This window comes from Podarcis erhardii (genome assembly GCF_964252035.2).
Source record: "Podarcis erhardii genome assembly, chromosome: 14".
In the NCBI taxonomy this organism is placed as follows: Eukaryota; Metazoa; Chordata; class Lepidosauria; order Squamata; family Lacertidae; genus Podarcis; species Podarcis erhardii.
The window spans coordinates 19,127,698-19,145,292 of record NC_138503.1 but is presented as its reverse complement, the minus strand read 5'-3'; the positions used below and the strand labels follow the sequence as shown (position 1 = coordinate 19,145,292).

Genomic DNA, 17,595 nt, shown 5'->3' with positions numbered 1-17,595 from the left:
ACATCTGGAGAAGACTTATTTCCCCCCAAAATCTGAACACATCTTTTCAAGATGTGAAATCTGCATGGATATTATAATTGAGCAAGTCAGTTTACCAGCCAAAATTTTCATGGTCCAGTCCTGCTTCTGTCCTCCTGAGCTGTGAAAACTGATGAAGATTTTGAGGCAGGAGGTGAGACCTGCCATCTGAAGAGAGCATTGAGACATTCCATTTCTACAATCAGGACTGGCATCAATATATTCAGCATCTGTGGGCAGTTGCCAAGACCCCAGATCCCAGAAAGGTCCCACTGGCCTTACTGTCTGCAAGCCTCAATTTTAATATCCCACAATGTCCTTGACATAGTGCCTTTCCAGGAAATTTCCAGTGTGGTCCCACCACTGCTGCACTGTGAAACGTATGTATGTACAGTGGTACCTCGGGTTAAGTACTTAATTCGTTCTGGAGGTCCGTACTTAACCTGAAACTGTTCTTAACCTGAAGCACCACTTTAACTAATGGGGCCTCCTGCTGCTGCTGCGCCGCCAGCAGTGGCGTAGCATGGGTTGTCAGCACCCGGGGCAAGGCAAGTAATTTGCGCCCCCTAACCCGTGGATTTGCGCCCCCTAACCCTACCCCTAACCCTAACCCCCAGATGTTGCGCCCGGTGCGGCCGGCCCCCCCTGCACCCCCCACGCTACGCCACTGGCCGCCAGAGCACGATTTCTGTTCTCATCCTGAAGCAAAGTTCTTAACCTGAAGCACTATTTCTGGGTTAGCGGAGTCTGTAACCTGAAGCGTATGTAACCCGAGGTACCACTCTGTGTGTGTGTGTGTGTGTGTGTGTGTGTGTGTGTGTGTGCCATCTGCACACAAGAAGATCCTTTGCCAAAGGTCTCCCTTGAATCCCTGTATGTATCTATGGTGACTCATTCACAAAGCTTAGTACCTGATGAAATTCAGAGGTGGGCAAACTGTGGTCTTCAGCCAGGGCCGAGTTTAGGTTTGATGAGGCCCTAAGCTACTGAAGGTAATGGGGCCCTTTATATGTCCAGCTGTCCTTTGTCAACAACAAATTGTCGCTGTTTTTTGTGTTGAATATATGCTATATGGTAATTTATGGACCTAATAGGTATCTAAAGCCATTTGCACTAACAAATAGGAGCCTACACAACACAATTCTCTGTTGCTGTATGTAGGTTTTCTTTTATTTGTTTTTTATCTTCAAATTTTATTAAACGGTCACAGACCAGATTAACTCGTACAGCTAGTCAGCGAAACATAACACCGGAAAAAACAAAGGACAAATTCAATACAGATTAGGCCATAACAACAATTTAAAATTAGACAGCATGAATAAAATTAAGTATTTGCCTTCGCCTGCATGTTGACATTGGAAAGCTCTTGTTTTCTGCGCCTGATAGCGGCTACACAGAATTTAGCAACATTGATCGTGATTTCAGGAACCTTATCTTCTACCAAGGCTCTCATACATTGGAGTTCTGGTTCATTTTTAAGCTTTTGTAGAACTGGGGCAATAAAGGTCAGGCGTAGATCCTCGTAATAACTACAGTGCAGCAATACATGCAAACTTGTTTCCACTTCTGATGAGCCACATGGGCAAACACGTGACTCATATGGTTTGCCCTCATATCTGCCTAACAGCAGGGTAGAGGGCAGAACGTTAAATCTGGCCAGGGTAAAGGAGTGTCTATACTTAGGTATTTGTAAATCAGCCAGATAGTTTGCGGGTGAGAACCCTCTCCCAAAGTCTCTAATTGTGGCGTGTTTATCCATTTTGCCCATATGACATTGCAGCTCTATGTCCCTAATGCGCTGGAGCTGTATGTAGGTTTTCATTTATTTGTTTTTTATCTTATATTTTGGAAATGTACAGCCAGGTAGGTTTTTTTCCTTTAAATTTTTTTGGGGCCCCCAAGAGAGTGGGGCCCTAAGCTATAGCTTGTTTAGCTTATACGTAAATCCGGCACTGTCTTCAGCCTTATTTCATGCAGCCCTTAGCCTAAATTTAAAAGCAGTTGAGAAACCTGTGAGGGAGGTCTAAAGGCTGGTGACCAAGGAAAGAACCTTTTCGCTTGTGGGTCCCTGACTGCAGAATGCTCTCCCCAGTGATGACTGCCTGGTGCCAACATTAACATCTCTCAAGTGGCAGGTTAAAACCTGTATTTTCTCCTGCACATCTGAAGGATTATAACTAGTTGGCTGATGGACTATTTGATGCAATAGCATTGCTGCTAAAGTTTTCTCCTGGGACTGTTTTGGAGTTATTGCTTAGAGACTTCTCATAGTCAGTGACTAATATGTCAAATCATTAATTAATTATTATCAATATGTCATTAATTATTGTGAATAATAGTGTATAGTGAATCACTCACCTCAGGCAGTAGATGCTGGGGGCTGGGGGAGGCAGGAGTGGTAGACCCACCCCCTGGCTGTTCCTCATGAGCTGCAACACCAACAACCATTCCCCTGTTTTGGAGGACAATCCTGTGTGGAGGAGGTGGAGAAGATTGATTCATTTCACATTCGAAGGCAAACCTTCTTAATTCACAATTTCTGAAAGAATATGTGAACCAAAACACACTGGAGGGGTTTTAAAAAAAAGATTTGCATTTCTGCAAATTTTGTAATTCCATTCTCCAGTGGAATTACATTACATCACATTAGGGAAGATTGCTTTGTAGGAATGTGTAAATCAAGCAATATTGTTTATGAAACCGTATAGATGAGGAGATAACACTAAAATTCCATGAAGGCTGCTGCTGCTTCTTCTTCTTGTTGTTGTTGTTGTTCTTCTTGTACTACTACTACTACTACAACAACAACAAAACAATGCAAACTGATATAGAAATGCAAATAACTGAATTAATATTTGAAAAACGAGAAACTGAGAGCCAATGTGGTATAGTAGTTAGAGTGTTGGACAAGGACCTGGAAAACCAGGGTTCAAATCCCCCATTTGGCCATGAAGCTCACTGGGTGACCTTGGGCCATTCACTGCCTCTCAGCCTAACTTACCTCACAGGTTGTTCCGGAGATGAAATGAGTAGGGAGAAAGCCACGCACATCATCTGGAGCAAATTGGAGAAGGAGGAGTATAAATGCAATAAATGAACAAAATGGACCTGTGCACACCGTTCAGCCTCCTCAGAGGCTCTTAAGAAAGCTTGCTGTCCTCAGGTGTGCTGGAGGATGCTGTCATATTGCCAGTGTTGTAGTTAAGATTCAGCAGCCCATCCAGCTGACTTCTGTGGAATTGGGATGCAGGCACCATCTTTACATCAGGCAGCAAAATGACTTGGGTCAGCCCTGTCATCTGAGGTGACCAACACATCATTGGCTTTACCTCATGCTTTTTGTGGTGGTACTCACCAGTACCTCCTTTTTGGTTGCCCATGGCAGCCATTTTGTGCTGACACCCACAGCACTTCTTCGTTTGCAAGTTGTACACTTTGCTACAATTCCACTCCACTAAAGGAGTGCTCATTCAACTTTAAAAAGGGGGAGAAGGAAAGACAGTTAGATGAGTTCTACTGGAATTTTTATTTTTCCTTTTTAAAATTAGTTTTTTTGTTGTTTTTTAAAATTGTGCTACAAAACAAACAGCTCCACAGGGAAAGGTACATCTATTGTCTCCACTTTCAATTCATAGTCTTTTTCACAGTTCGTTTGCATTTGGTGAGAGACACTTTTGTCACAGACATCTTGCAGTTGGGGGGAAAGAGAGATGGGGTTACTGATATTTTGTTCTATTGCCTATTATTAGTGTAGGAGTTTGTGTCAGCATCACGTGGGTAGGTCTTTTGTTTATGTATTTATTTATTTTTATTGAGCTTTTTTTCTTTTTTCATGGAAAAACTTCTAGGGTGGCGTCAATGAGGTTCAGTCACATGTGCATGGGTCGCTTTTCTTTTGTTTACATTAAAAAAAAAAAGTTTTTCACCGTGTCACATTTGTCTACACTCATCCAGTCCAGTTGGATTGCTCTAGCTGGATCACAATAAAACAAGATTCACTTTGTAATGTTTTGGAGTTTCCTGGGAAAGATGGATTCTTAAACCACGCTGTAAATGTTATTATTTGGTGAAAGCCATAACTATCATAACACTTTAAATGTAGGGTGTGAATGTGGCTGTCAAAGGAGGAGCCTTGAGTTTATGAATACGTTACATTACCTTAGTAGTCAGAAGCACATGGCTGGGGAAACTTTGGCCCTCCAGATGTTGCTGAACTCCAATTCCATCAGCTGCAGCCAGCATAACCAGCAGTCATTGCTGATGGGAGTTATAGTCCATCAACATCTGGAGGGTACTTACAGCAGATGCATAGAAGAATGATGTGGTAGTTTAAACCTCTTTCTGGGTAATCTGATGGCTAAATGTGTGAGAGATCATTGAAATGCCTGCACTGCTGGGAATTATTATTTTTTTAAAAAAATTCATTTCTGCTTAAAAGTTGGCATTGAACTGAAATGTTATCAATAAGCTATTGCAGACTTTTTATTGTTCCTTTTTCACATTGTCTGGATTGTCATTTTGCTATTATTAACTTCTTATTTGTTGTTGCTAGCCCTTCTGGGCTTCCTCTGGGAAGTAAAAACAGGACACAAAAGCTAAAATGAAATGAAATAAGATCAGGCTGTAAGTGAGTTTACTGAATGTACCAGCTACACTGAGGGAATCTTTAAAGCAGTTGCTCCTGATGTGCTTTTCCTTTTCCTTTAACTTCCTCCCTTCTCTTCTTTTGCAATTCAATCACTGTCAGGCCAGCAATGAAAGGCTTTCCCTAAAGTCTTTGTTGTACCTGATAGATGGGTCTCTTCATACCTGACCCAGAACAAGCGCTTGTAAACTATCTCACTTCAGCCTTTTGTCTTCGCTGTGCTTGAGCAATTTGGCTCTGTTGAAATAAACCACTGTAGATAATAGGGAGGGAAATTAGGGAAGATTTATTTTGCAGATTTGTTTTGCACTTGGAGTTCTGCCCCCCAAAAAAGAGAGGAACAGACTTAACCAAAGGTAGCTATTTATTGATGGGATCAGCTGACTGAAAAGGACACCATTTTGATTGAGCGCAGTTGCTTGAATGCATTAGTTAGAGCAGCCTTGCATGGTTTTTGACTTTTCAAGCTTTGAACACAAGTCTACCAGGCTTAGAGGCCTGATACTGCAAAATGGGGTGGGGAAGGTGGAGAGATTGTCACTTTGCAGCCCACAATACATAAATGGAGGTTGCATTTCATACTCTCCAACATTTCTCTGATGAAAATCGGGACGTCCCATTCCATAATGATAATTTTACTATTTATATCCCACACATCTTACTGGGTTGCCCCAGCCACTCTTGGTAGCTTCCAACATATATAAAAACCTAATAAAACATTAAACATTAAAAATCTTCCCAATACAGGATTGCCTTCAGACAGCTCAGGGGTCAGATAACTCCCTCCCCCCCCCCAACATTTCTCCAGTGAAAATAGGCACATCCTAACGAAAAGTGAGACATTCCAGGATCAAATCAGAAACTGTGATGGCTTCTCTAAATCAGGGACATCCCTGCAAAATAGGGGCCCTTGGAGGGCCTGGTGTTTGGCTTGATGCTCCAAGTGCAGGACTGAATTAGAGGTAGGAATGGGTGAATCTGTCAGTTTTGGTTTCCCATGATTCCAGTCTTAAATTCAGTTCTCCACATTTCCATAACAGTCTGCAAATTCACTTTTTAAAAAAAAATCCCTCATGAAACGTTAAAAGCATTTTAGTGCAATTTTCTCCAATATTTCTATATTGTTGTAAACCACCGGGATATGTATTTTATGATGTAGCAGTATATACATATTTTTATAAATAAGCAATGTGTGTATTTTTGCAAGCAATTTTCCCTAATGTGGTGCATTTTTGTATGTTATTTTCAGTAACATTTCCATTTTTATGGGCACTTAACCTCAGTATGGGACGCGGGTGACACTGTGGGTTAAACCACAGAGCCTAGGACTTGCTGATCAGAAGGTTGGCAGTTTGAATCCCCGCGACAGGGTGGGCTCCCATTGCTCAGTCCCTGCTCCTGCCAACCTAGCAGTTTGAAAGCACGAAATGCAAGTAGATAAATAGGTACTGCTCCAGCGGGAAGGTAAACGGCATTTCCTTGCACTGCTCTGGTTCGACAGAAGCCGCTTAGTCATGCTGGCCACATGACCCAGAGGCCGTACGCCGGCTCCCTCGGCCATTAAAGCGAGATGAGCGCCACAACCCCAGAGTCGGCCACGACTGGACCTAATGGTCAGGGGTCCCTTTACCTTTAACCTTAGTATATGCACTCCTGTACACATTCCTTGGCTGGGGAACTACATTGCAAAATTCAGAAAAGTGCAAATTTCAAAGTATGGTTGTGTTTTTGGTTCGTGTATTATTTCAGGAAGTTTGATTTAGGTAGATTAGCCTTTAGATGTGAATGGAATGGAATTTCTCCTCATCCCCAATTAGAGTTATATATTAATGATCTCAGGGATACCCAGAGAATACCTTGGAGAAGTCCAGTCCTAGATGTTTTCATCTCAAATGGGGTAACGTACCTGAATATCTGATGCGGCAACCTGGAAAAGTACCCTTTGGGCACCTTACTTCCAGGGAACAAAAGCTGTGGGTTTTAAAAGGGATTTTGAAGATGAAAAAGAGAGGAAATGTGTTGCGATATAAGAATAAAAGTTCACACTCCCTCTATAAGCTATGCTTTGCAAATGGTGGAGATGGGGGGCACACAGCCCAAAGCTATGAAGTGGGAAGAGCCATAGCTCAGTGGTAGAGCATATGCTTTGCATGCAGAAGGTCCCAGGTAGGGCTGGAAGAGACCCCTGCCTGAAATTCTGGAGAACCGCTGCCACTCACTGTAGAGCTAGGTGGACCAATGGTTTGACTCAGCACAATACATCTTCCTATGTTCCTAAGTGAAGTCTCCAAAACAAATGGGTCCCTTCCACAGGATCACCCGCCCTTGAATTCAGGAGCAAACAAAAAAAAAAAGTGTTCCTTTCTTCAATGCTGCTTAGTTCTTAAGGAACAGTTCACACAAACAGATTTTCTTGGTCCCTGGACAAAGGCTCTGCAGTCAGAAACTAGGAATGCACAAGGGGAGGAAATTATACCCCTTCGTTGACTCCAGTAATGCACTCCAGCCATGGCCACGGTTAAACGTTTCATTCATCCTGTTAAGTCATTCCTTGGAATTAAAATGCCTTTTTCCTCATTGCTGATTAGGAAGGAGTTTGTTTCAATACAGTGGAACCTCGGAAGCCAAATGCCTGTAAACCTGAACGTTTCGGCTCCCGAACGATCAAAAACCGGAAGTGATTGTTCCAGTTTTCAAATGATTTTCGGAAATTGAACACCCAGCGTGGCTTCCATAGTTTTCGATTGGCTGCAGGATGCTCCTGCAGCCAATCAGAAGCCGCGCCTTGGAAGTCAAACTTTGGGGAAGTTGAACAGACATCCAGAACAGATTTGACTTCCAAGGTACGTCTGCATTTCCCATTGGATGCCATTTGCCATTCATTTCAAGGGGAAGCCCAACTGTCTCCTCCTTATAACTTTAGGGAACTGTGCTAAGTCTCATAGTAGCAACTAAGGCAATAGTCATGAGAGCCACCATTGGGGATAAATCCCTCCCATAGTATGTGTTGCATAGGGTGACCTTGAATCTTACTTTATAGAGGACAGCCCACTATTTGAAAGCACCTTCTGAAGTTCAAATGTGTTTTAGCGCAGAACCGCACCATATATTCAACATATATGACTTCCCCCAAAGGATCCTGGGAACTACAGTTCCCCCTCACAGGCCTGAAATTCCCAAACTATAGTTCCCATGATTCTTTGGGGAAAGTTGCATGTTTCATAAATGTGTTAGATGTGCTTTAAAATGTATTGTGTGGATCTTTCCTTGGACTAAGGCTGGATCTATACAGATTTTAAAAAACGCTATAGAAAATAATGCTATAAAAGCTCTTAATGGAAAATCCCATTGGACGATGGATTACTGCTCCACAGCACCATCTGGTGTTGCATGTTTATAATGCAGTTATAACGATATAATGGACAAGTTTAGCTAAGTCCCAAGATGGGACCTTGAAGCTGCCCATTAGCCACACCTGAGCAGCATGAGCAGCAAACTGAGCAGGTAGGGATACATAACACTTGGGCACGGCCACCTTCCCTGCTCTGGTTTAGTATATTTAAATGATCATAATTTTTCTACATATTTAAATTGTCAGGGTTGGAGTCAGGCATAGGACAGTGACAAGAACAATAAATCATCCAAGGCCAGTGAAGTTAGCTCTTTATTCAAGGAAACTACCATAGCTCAGTCCTAGTGGTCTCAGCAACTCTTTCTAGGAGGTCTTCCCTAAGGAAGCAGTTGTGAGGACTGAAAGTCCCCGCTTTCCCAGTGCCCTAGGACTCTTCCTCTCCAGGGTCTTCCCCACACAGTCTGAGGTTGTGTTTGTGCACAACCCCCCTCTGTTCTGCCTGTTTCATTTCTCTGTGAGTTTTAGGGGACCAGGGGGAGGGGAACTGGTCACGGCAGGAGGGGGAGACTCCCTGGATTCTTCAGCACCCTGCCTCTACTCTGCCTCTGCCTCAGCCTCCGAGTCTGAACTGCTCTCTGCCACAGCCTCTTCCTGCTCACTAAACCCTGCCACCTCTCCTGCTGCTGACACCTCCTCCTCCTCCTGAACCAGCCACATACCAGGTCTCAATTTCAACTGCAGTGCCATCCCAGCTCTCTGAGTGTTAAAACCTGCCATGTCCTAACTAGGCAAACTGCTTGATTAGAAAGCTCTTTAAAAACCCATTTGGCTCTCCGCCCGAACTGCAGCCTTTGCATTTGGCATCTGCAGAAGGGTTTGTTTTCTTAGCTGATTCTCTCTTGGCGCTATTTGGACGTTGCCCATGTATCTTGGGGTGATTGTGCTGCCGAGACTCAGAAGCAGGAGGACTTGGATACGGGCTCACTTTGCCAGCGTTCAGCCCATCTCTGCGGATTCTCCTTTCTTTCTCTTCCCCTGCTTTTTTTGTTTGCAGGATGGTTGCCAAGGATGGAACACTTCCCATTTAAACGGCTGCTTAGCTCAGGAGTCACCAAAGTGTGTCCGCCAGTATCTACTACAGTGTTCGCAAAAGGTCTCAGTAAATAGCCCCTCCAAAATCGACAATTCATGTGAGGCTGCCTGTTCTTCTTCCTCAGTTCCTGCATTGAGTTGGAACAAACTAGTTTCATACAATCATCTATTTGTGAAAAGCTCTCCATACTTTGCCATGATAAAGGTTTCAGATTCAATCCCTGGTGTTGCCAGCAGTGGCACAGTGGCAAATTCGGAAGTGCAGGGTCCTTCATGATAGTCACAGCCACAACCTTGTTAAGATTATACAACCTTCTAAGATTTTACAATAAACTTACAATTATACAACAACAATAATTAGGGATATTTAGCAATGGTCAATGCAGATCTCCAGGTGTCGCCTTTCAGCTAGATCTAATATTTTCCGTGCACATACATGTGGAAATGATTTGGAGTGCTCTAATAACGACTTTTGGAGTGACTTTAGTTGTGTTCTCCATGAAGTCCCATTGCATATCATACTCTTGAAACTGAAGCATCTTGTGTTTTCAGTGTCCCAGAGTGTTTGCTTTGGAGTACACAGTGGCTAAAAAGCTCCCAGTTCCTGCTGATTGGGTAACTCTAGGATACTGTTTGACACCACCACCACTGCACCAATGGATCTTAGTTATTTCAAAGCTCTTGGATAGAAGAAATCTTTATACAATCTTGGACAAGCAGCTTATCTATAACTTGGCTCATTCTAAGGTAGCATTGTACATCGGCCTTATGCCAGAGTTTGAAGAGATGATCTCCCCAGTACTGGATTAAAGCTCATGCATAGTGAGCTACAGAGTAGAAGCCCTGTGACATATTCAAGGTCCTTGTGGAGTCTTGTTGTTTGAATGGCCTTCATCATATCCCCAGTGGTGAAGCTTTATGCTCGGGCACTAAGGGGCAGAGAGCAGGCGGGGACAGGACTAGTGCATGTCCCGGGGGTGTGGTGTGCTGCCTGCAGGGGCGTAGCGCCCAGCGCAGGTGGGGGAGCAGCCGCGATGGCACCCCACTGGGATCACACTGCTGGGAGCGGTGCACTCCCCCCGCACTCCTCTTCCTCCACCAGTGCGTATCCCTGGCCCTGTATTCTTTTAAACTTCTCCATATCCCAAAGAAGCTTTCCAAAAATGCTTCTTGAACTTCATGCTCAGGGCCAATCTGCTGCATCAGATCAACAGAGGAATAGACTACTGCGGAAGCCTGGTGGCGCAGTTAAACAAATGGTCATCAGTTGCAGCAACATTTTGAGGGATGAAAATGCTCCAAATGCACACCCACCAATGATGGGATAGGGATACTTTGCCTTCTTGTTACTCCCCTCTTCGCATACCAAGGATGAGTGTGGAATACCCATCTATTCCTGCTACAAATACGCAACCTGTCACGCATTGCCGAAAGCTGTTGCCTGCCTGCTAAGCAGTCTGTTCATTTACTCTGTGATAATTTGTCCTGTGATGGAACTGTGAGAGTGCTTGTTCTTCTGGCTACAGATATATTAGAAAAACAATATTTGTTTCCCTCACCCCACCCTGCAATATTGCTATCAGAAGCCTCAGCATCTGAAACTGCAAGCTGAGACTGATTATATCTCTGTGTAAATTACTGAAAATTATTTCTAAATTTGCACCTAGACATACACATTAGCAGCTGTAAATTTCATGCCACTCGGGGCCCTCTTAGGAGCCGACACACAACAGAACACCCTGGTGCTACAATCCAAATTACAATCTTCCTCCATTTGGGTGATGCATAAGCGATTATATGTGAAAAGCCACAATCACATTTCGAGTGTCTGGGTTTGTTTTTGTCTATGTATTAAAGAGCAGCTGCTGTGTAGAAGATGGGGAGGGAATAAAGACCAGGCCATAGGGGCTACTTTTCCAGAATCTACCCACCAAACCACCCCATCACAAAGCTGCCCTTTACCACAGGAGACAAGCATTACCTTCTTCCAGTGCCATGATATTGTTTCTTGGTTGGTGGGAGAGCATCATTATGACATGCACACAGATTCAGCAGATGAAGCAAAAAGCTTATTTCCTCTCCTGCGTCAAGCCTAGAGGGATGTGTTGGCTGCCAGCTATGTCACCCACAGCACCGGTTAACTCTGCTTGGTCTCGCGTCTTACCGCTGAGCACCATAATGGCCTTCAATAACACAGAATGTTGTGCTTTGTCTTTTGACATCTGCGTACATTCCTTTTTCCGGCAACCTAGGAAAGCTAAGGCAGATGCTTCTATAGAACCATGCATCCAGATTGCCCTGCCTGCTTGCTGCCTTGACAGGACCCTACCTTCTCTCTCCCTCTTTTCTTGAAGGACCCTGCTAACCTCTAGTCTGAAGCAGCTAGCCCTGGAGACTTAATGGAGATTCAGACCTGCTGACTTCTAGTTCCAGGTAACCAACCAGCTGCCATTTGGTTTTGTACGTTTCGGGGAATGGCATGATAAACCTGGAGTCAGAAGCGGGAGGAGGAAGGAAGCAAATAAGGAAGATAGGGTTTGGGTTAACCCTTACTGTGCTAATTCACCTTGCTGGGTCACCTTAGAAACCCACCAGTTAGGTAGTTTTAGACCCTGGGTTTATGGGTCTTATGAATGGTTCGCCTCCAGAAAATTGTATTGGTTTGTTTACTTCAAAATGTGGTAAACCAGCCCTGCTGGTCTCATTCTCCTGAGCAGGGCCTTGGACCTCTTGCCCCCAAATTCTACCTTAACAGCAAGCACCACTTGTATCCACTTGATGGGGAAATAATTTCTCGAGCTGGTTTTAAGGCAACAGGCCATACATGCTTTCTTTCTTATTTGTTTATTCATTTTTTAAACTGAATAGCACATTCATGAAGATGTTTAAAGGAGGGGGAAGATCCTTGAGTTTTCAGCAGCTGCACTCAAGACTAATATTATATAAGGAAACATGGTCTCTTGTGTGAGAGAACTTTTGGTGGACATTGGGGTATTTAAAATGTGTGTGTGTGTTGTCAGAGACAGAGGGGAAGAGAGAGAGAGAGATGTTGGCTGTCATGAATATTATAGTAGAAAGAGAAACCCCCTGGGCTAAAAACCTGTCTCCTTGACATTGTTTATAGCAGAACAAGAGCTCCTCAGAGTACTAATTGCTTTAATAGTGTAAGGAAACTCCTTCAGTTACTTGAGGAAATCTTCCTGTTGAGATAAAGGTCTTGTTGAAGCTAGCATAACACAGTAGCTGAGCCGGCAGTACTGGGAGCTGTGCTTTGTTTTATAAAAAATTTTTAGGGGTGCTCTCATTTTCCTACTCATATTGAAATACTGCCACTCAATGAGGCCAAACTTAGATTCACAAAATGTTTAGGGGTATGCGTACCCCCAGAAAAAAGCACTGCCTGGGAGCAAGTCCTATCGAACTCAGCAGGCCTTACTTCTGAGTAGGCAGGTGTCAGCTTGCATTGAAAGAGTCTTGCACTCCGACTTGGGAAGCCTCTCTTTTGAATTTTGGGTCTCTGCCGTGAACTTACTATGTAGCTTTAAGTAAGGCACAAATACAGTCAGCCGCCAGTCCTCATCTGCACTATAATATAACCCACATCTGTACTCACTTCACAGGGTCATAGGACTGCAGCAATGTGTCTGAAGTGCTCTGATCCCTCTGAAGCAGGGGTGTAGGGGCCTGTCATCTTCCAGATGTTGTTGGACTCAACACCCATTAGCCAGCAGAGCCACCAGTCAAGGCTGATGGGAGTTGTAGTTCATCCACATCTGGAGGGCAGCAGTTCCCCATCCCTGCTCTCAAGTAGTGTATAAAAGCTAAGCTATTAATGATGTTATTACTGTGGTGTATTCTCCCTGGAATAACTGAGCACAGGGGGCACTGAGGAGAAAGGAGGAACATACCAAAGCTAGGCTTCCCCTTTCTAATCTCATTTTCATATTGGACAGCACTCAATAATTTTCAACAGTTGCTCTGCAAGGAGAAATTGAGCAGGTGGAAACTTTTCCTATCACTGCACCTATGGTGGTGATAAAACTTCACCTACTGAATTTAGCAGGGATGGGGAACTTCCAGTGTTGTTGGACCACATCTCCCATCATCCCTGACTATGGGCCATGCCAAGCAACAGCTGGAGGACCACAGTTTCCTCATCACTGGTTAAAGGCACAGGAGCCATTTCTGGGTGTGAGTGTGTGAATTGTTGGCAACCCTAAGTGTAACCCAACACAAGCTTTCCTAACTGCTATCCTTGCCAGATGCAAAGAAGAAAAGAAGCTGTATAGTTGGCATGAGGTGGACTTGTTTTGTATTGTTTTTAAAAAATGCATCTGCAGGGACCCTGTTTTGAATGTTTGCCTTCTGTTAGGATCTAACTTTTTCCTTCCATGCCACAGGACCAATCATGGTCAAGGTTCTCCACATCTGCCTTTTAAGAAAACAAACAAACATCCAGTCATAAAACCCTGAGCTTACATTAGACCACATCTGCACTGTATATTTAAGGCAGTATCATACCACTTTAAACGGGTATGGCTTCCCCCAAATAATCATGGGAAGTATAGTTTGTTAAGGCTGCTGAGAGGATACCACCTACTACCCTCACAGAGCTATATTTATCAGAGTGGCTTAACAATTAATCCCTCTTCCCAGGGAACTCTGAGAAATGGTAGGTCTCTGAAGGGACCAGGAGATCTCCTAACAACTCTCAGCACCCATAAAATTGTATGAGCCATGCAGGGGAATTCTCTCCTTTATATGCTCGTTTTCTGAGGGAGAGGGTTTTTGCACACAGATATGTGACCCACATACAGGGAAGCCCCACACCAAACATTTAAAGCACACCCATCACCCATTGGAAGCACAAGGCTTTCAGTTCTCAGTACCCTTAAACTACAGTTCCCAGGATTCACTGGGGGAAGTCATGTGCTTTAAATGTGTGGCGTGGATCTGCCCACACACATACCTGCAACCTGAAATGGTACAGTCCAGGAAAAGCTTGACCACTGCATCCTGCTGTATAAACATGGCTCAGCGAGAGAAAAAGCAGACCCTCTTGTATGGCGAGTGCCAAGAGGATATATTTTCTTTTTCCATGTGCCCAAAAGGAAAAGCTGTTCCAAGCAAAATGTCTGGGTCTGAGGAGTTTCCACCACAGCGGTTGATCAGGTTCTTGTTGAGACTAGCACTGTGTGCAAATGGCCCCTTGAAACTCTCTTCACTCTATTTGTAGTCTGAGAAATTAGAAAGGGTGAACTATTTCACTGAATCTCTCTAGAGCAGTGGTTCCCAACTTTTTTTTGGCCATGCCCCACCTAAGCATCTCTAAAATCCTGATGCACCCCATAAAAATCAAATTGCCCCCCTGTGGAGCATGTGCCCCATGTTGGGAACCACGGCTCAAGAGAGAGGAAAAATTCTCCACAGTTTCTCAAGTGTGAGGCTCACATTAACAGTGACAAGAACTCAAAGTTTTTCTTTTCCTTTTTGCTGCCACTGCAGATGAGGCCAGTAGCAAAATGTGCCTCCTGCCTGGCTGCAATTTTGTCTCTTCCAAAAGAGAAGTGTCTCACAAGGGGAGGTGGAGACACTGGACCAACTTCCTGGCAGCTGGGTCACTGTTGCCTACCAAAGGGAGAGCAGGAGGTCAGCGTGGGGAGGTTAAAGGTAAAGGTAAAGGTACCCCTGCCCGTACGGGCCAGTCTTGCCAGACTCTAGGGTTGTGCACTCATCTCACTCTAGAGGCCGGGACCCAGCGCTGTCCGCAGACACTTCCGGGTCACGTTGCCAGCGTGACAAGCTGCATCTGGCGAGCCAGCGCAGCACACGGAACGCCGTTTACCTTCCCGCTGGTAAGCGGTCCCTATTTATCTACTTGCACCCGGGGGTGCTTTCGAACTGCTAGGTTGGCAGGCGCTGGGACCGAACGATGGAAGCGCACCCCGCCGCGGGGATTCGAATCACTGACCATGCGATCGGCAGGTCCTAGGCGCTGAGGTTTTACCCACAGCGCCACCCATGGGGAGGTTAGTGTGGCCCTACCCTCTCTCATAACACGAGCACTCATTCACAGTGACACTGTGTTGCCCCTAAGAGGGGGGGGGGGCATCATGCGTATGTGATGTCCTGCACACTTCACACAATGTCACACACATCTCGGAACACTCCCCAGGCAGGTGCAGCCTTCTGCGATGCTGTGCTGGTGCCCCTCAATATTGGGAGGGCTGAGCCCCCTTCAAACAATTATTGAGAGTTCAGAAGACAACCCCTAGAGTTGGCGCACCTGCTCACTGACTATCAATGAAGCTGAATGTTGGAAAATTCACAACTGTTAAAAGAAAGCAGTGCATAGTTAGGCTGTAGAAATTGCTGCCACGAAAGGCAGTGATAGCCACCAAATTGGATGGCTTAAAAAGAAGTCATGGAGGATAAGACTATCAATGGCTACCAGCCATAGTGGCTATGCTTGCCTCGAGGGCCGGAAACAGTAATGCTTCCTGCCAGTGGGTTGCAAGCTGACCTTTGCTGAATCACACTATCATCTTTTCTTTCGTATATATATTTTATTAAATTTTCTGTTTTCCAATTTAAGATACTCATTTTTACATCCTTAAGATATCAATGACTTCCCTTCTTCTCTTTCCATGGTTCATTTTGCATTTCATAGATCCCTGCATATTTTACAGAAATTATACCATTCAGCATTCCATTATTGCATCCATCAAAGCTTATTTACACTGCTGAATTTGACTTAATGCTGCCAGCTTTTTCAGCTGTACACAATTCTTTCCCATGTATTCAATAAACGTTTTCCAATCTTCTCTAAACATATGTTCTTCTTGTTCTCTTATTCTATATGTTAAGTCCGCAAGCTGCGCATATTCTGTCAACTTCTGCTGCCATTCTTCTTTGGTTGGGACCTCGCTCGTTTTCCATTTGGGGGCTAACAAAACATGGGCTGCAGTAGTAGCATACATAAATAACCATCGTCTTCTTCCTATTGTGCTCTCTAGCTTTTAGGACCAGCTTCCAGCTTTTGGCTCCATTTGTATGTTTGCCTCAGAGGCAGCTGCTTCCTTCACCCATTGACACAGTTACCTGGTGGTGGTGGTGTGCCTAATCTGGTTGCAGTAGAGGCTGCCCCATTAAGGCAAATGGGGCACTGCCCCACAAACCCCCAGCTACCCTCAGCCAGTCCTGACCTGCCTGTCTTCTTACTTACAAGCAGCCAGGGAAGAGCACAGCCTATCAGCTTCCTCCTCTTTACCTTCGTGCTGCCATTGGAGAACACAGGACAGGAGAATGGGTTGACTCTGCCTGTCATTGGCTCTCACACCACCTGCTGTTGGTCTCCCTGCCTTCCGCCCTACCTGTCCCAAAGGGCACCACCCACTGCTGATTGGCTCCAGGCAGCTGCCATTTAAGTTCCAGTACTGTTTCAAAGCAGCACTGTATCACAGGTGCTAGAGGAATTCACATGGTAGCCAGGGCCAGCCCAAGACTTTCGGGCACCTGAGGCAAGACATGCTTCCCCGCACAGATCTGGGCCCATGCTCCAGTGGAGAGGCAGGAGCATATCATCCAAGCTGGTTTGCTTCATGTCACCTCATTAGTGTGCCAGCTATGTTATGGCAGCAAGCTAGCTTAGGGGCTACAGGGCAGACCACAGGGCACACCTTTCTAGCTGCTTTCCAACCCTCAGAATTTGCCGCCTGAGGCAGCTGCCTCACTCTGCCTCATGATAGGAAGCTACTAGACTTAGTGCCAGAAAAAAATTAAAGGAGGTCCTGCAAATGTGCTTGGCTCCCCAAGAACCCTTCTGGAGCGAAGGGGTCCTGGTAGATGCCAAAGCATATCACATGGTAATGCCAGGACTGTTGTGTTTAAGAAAGAAAGAAAGAAAAACAGAAGGAGAGAAGGTGAATGACTGGGTGGAAATGAGGACAAGGGATCCTTTGCACAAAAACAGCTGGGTAATAGGCCTAAACAGCTTGTTAACATTAATTGCAGCTTACTGAAAGTAATCGCAGTTTACTGCACCTTTGGGGGCAAACAGTAGCTCTGGTGAGGGTGATTTTTCTAGCAGGAAACCAGCTCAAGGAACAATATGGATCAGAAGTATTAAGGCACTGCTGGCTGCTTTTGGTTCAAAACAAATCTGAATTTGTTAGACACACTCACACAATGTGCTTTGGGCTCACAAAGTCCTCCTGTCCTGTCCTCTTTTAGCAATTGATGATCCAGAGAGAAATGGAGAAAGATAGGCCTATTCAGAAAATCGATTTATAGGCTGGGTCCTGGGTGCTTGAAGATGACAGCTCTAAGCTATGTTTTCTTTCAAGAGTGAAACACTAGCTCCCATTACAGCAGACGCGAGGTGCACCCAATGAAGACCTGTTCTCTTTGTGGGGCTTTCAGATTTTCCAAAATCTGGAAGTTCTTTCCAATGTAAGGTGCACATTTACTTGGAAGGAAATCCCTTTGC

The 17,595-nt window shown here is 44.8% G+C and overlaps 1 protein-coding gene across 7 annotated transcripts in view; it reads left to right on the top strand.

Moving 5' to 3' along the window:
• Nucleotides 1–17,595, top strand: part of ACAN (aggrecan) — an 83,660-nt gene that overhangs the window by 20,951 nt on the left and 45,114 nt on the right. For 2 of the 7 annotated variants that reach the window (XM_081838640.1, XM_081838637.1), the window contains exon 1: nt 11,125–11,540. The exons of 4 other annotated variants lie outside the window; for them this stretch is intronic. The gene's annotated coding sequence lies outside the window, so the exon portion shown is untranslated. Of the gene's footprint in view, nt 1–11,124; nt 11,541–17,595 lie in introns of those variants that run through there. One more of the 7 variants, XM_081838638.1, reaches the window with a different exon arrangement.